The sequence below is a fragment of the Engraulis encrasicolus genome, chromosome 4, assembly GCF_034702125.1.
Source record: "Engraulis encrasicolus isolate BLACKSEA-1 chromosome 4, IST_EnEncr_1.0, whole genome shotgun sequence".
Lineage (NCBI taxonomy): Eukaryota > Metazoa > Chordata > Actinopteri > Clupeiformes > Engraulidae > Engraulis > Engraulis encrasicolus.
In genome coordinates, this window is record NC_085860.1 from 17,944,439 (window position 1) to 17,947,040 (window position 2,602).

Consider the following 2,602-nt stretch of genomic DNA (forward strand, 5'->3'; position numbering starts at 1 on the left):
TCTGTTTTAACCTGACCTTCCTGCTTATCCTGGCCGAGGTGCTTGTCTTTTAATGTTAGCTACTCATGCTTTGTCTCAAGCTGTCTCTCTCACCACTCTGGGCAGACGCCCGCATAGTGCGGGCTTTTTAAGGCAATGGGCTGCTGGTTGTCCGACGCTTGTGCGTGTTGCATTCGGCTCATTCCTCGCTCTGTCATCTTGCTCAGTGTGCTGTTTCTGTTCTGTTAACTCTGTTTCCTTCTTCTCATTCCTCGCCCAAGAGGTATGCAGCACGCTCGTTCAGAATCGGCGTGGCCACCACGGCCACTAAGCGGGGTCTGTCCCCTACTGCGATCAAGGCGCTGGGCCGTTGGTCGTCTGGCGCATGCGCTTCCTGCATTTGCCTCACTCCTCATCACGTCATTGAAGCATGCTATATCTGGTCTGTAACTTTATGTTTTCTATTCTCATTTCTGGTGACGGTGGTATTTTGCTGCGTCGGCGGCATTCACTCTATCTCTTGGGGGGCTATCGCTCCGGTCACCCGGTCATGTCTGTATTCTATCCTTCTCTCATCTATCAGATTGATTTTATAGTGGTCCGTAAGCCTGTTATCTCCATATTTTGTAACATCGAACCAGCCAGGCTAGTTGCCGTGGTTGTTTATCCGTGATGTCAACTATCATACCATATTACATTATATTATAGCCTACGTTCATTCATTCATCCATTCATTCATTTACTCATTCATCACCATGTTCTACTCTCTCCCTTAGGTCACGATTCCGGCTCCCTACCTACTGTCATAATCTAAGTTTTCAGCGCTCTCCTGACCAAGGTGCATCTATCAATCAAATCATAACGCTCTACTGCCTCTCTGCTCTCAGAGCATCTGCGCCATCGCCTGTTAACATAGCATCAGCATCATCATCATCGTCATCATCACAGGGCTCCAGCCTCTGCCGGGCCGCCGCCCATAGCTTAAGCCTCCACTTTCTCCTGACCAAGGTCACGGTTCTGGCTCTCCACCTACTCCCGTCACAATCTAAGTTCACAGCGCTCTCCCGCCCAAGGTGCATCTCTCAAGCATAACCTACCGCCGTGCTGTCTCTCTGCTTTCAGCGCATCCGCGCCGTGTCTTTTTGCATAGCCAAAGGTACCGATATTATCATCATCACCATCATCATCACCACATCGGCTAGACTGCCGCCCATAGCTTAAGCCTTAGAACATCCCCATCATTTATAATCTCATTTAATCTATCATCATTCGTCTTCCAACCTATCACCCATCATCATCGTCATCATCGTCATCATTGTCATCATTGTCATCATTATCATTATCATCATCATCATCATCATCATCATCACCTATCGTCCTTCATCTTCCGTCTATCAATCAATCATCTAACTAACTTTTCATGTCTTTCAGATGGTGTCTCCTTGTAAGCTGTAGGTGAGTTCACTTCTAATCTCTATTTTTGGGGCAGGCTATGCCCGCCTCCATCTCCGCTGGAGGATATGCCGTCCTACCCCGGAGTTCAACGCGAAGACGGGAACCTTCGCCAAACAGATTTATGCATTTTATATCAAGTGTAAATTGTTCGCCAAACGGATTCATGCATTTTTGTATCATGTCTATTGTTCAATAAATGTTAATAACGTTCATTTGCCTCTCGAGTCTTCATGGTAGAAATGGGAGCTTGCGTAAATTCTACCAGGGAGACTCGAATTTCTCGGCTGTCAAACTTACTAGGCTAACCATCCAATCTCCCTTTTGACAGAGCATACATGCGTCATCATTGCCCAGGATCGTCAACCAATCACAACGCAAGATTGGGGATTTCCCCGTTACTCATCACTCATGCATCGTTCCCTCTCAGCCAATGGATCGCATTCACGTTTGTTTAAAAATCAGTCACTCATTTTGTTCTGTGCTTTCCAGTTAAGCCGACTTTGAAGCCACCACCACCCCTCCGTCCACCGTCACCAGTGGTTCCCGTCTGTTAGGGGGCAGGCTACGCCCGCCTCCATCTCCGCTGGAGGATATGCCGTCCTACCCCGGAGTTCAACGCGAAGACGGGAACCTTCGCCAAACAGATTTATGCATTTTATATCAAGTGTAAATTGTTCGCCAAACGGATTATTGCATTTTTGTATCATGTCTATTGCTCAATAAATGTTAATAACGTTCATTTGCCTCTCGAGTCTTCATGGTAGAAGTGCAATTTAACAGTTGGACCACTTTGTATAGCCTACATCATATTATTGATATTGGATATTGATCATATTTCTATTTGGGCTATGTCTTTACCTTTGACAACTACATGCATTATTGTTCTTCAAGATATAAATTAATCACTGTCATTGTTCACTGTTAAGAATTAATCTGGCTTCCTTTAGCGAGAGATTTTAAAAAAAAAATCTTGTTATTTTAGTCGAATTTGTGAAACGCAAGAGGACTGACAGCTGTCCAAATCGGCCACGCGATTGGTTTAGCGCGGTTACGTGGTGTATCATGACGTCAAACTCGTCATTCAGCTAAGAGGAAAATATTTATTCTGTAAACGTCTCGGTTTTATATATCCTTGCATGATTTCAGGAAGCGAAGTCTTAATAAGTGC

The 2,602-nt window shown here is 45.3% G+C and overlaps 1 long non-coding RNA gene across 1 annotated transcript; it reads left to right on the plus strand.

The window, feature by feature from the left end:
- Nucleotides 1-218: 218 nt before the first annotated feature.
- LOC134446739 (uncharacterized) lies at nucleotides 219-2,071 on the plus strand. Its single transcript, XR_010034472.1, has 3 exons — nucleotides 219-817; nucleotides 1,411-1,434; nucleotides 1,924-2,071. It is a non-coding gene; the product is annotated as an uncharacterized LOC134446739 (long non-coding RNA).
- Nucleotides 2,072-2,602: the final 531 nt, after the last annotated feature.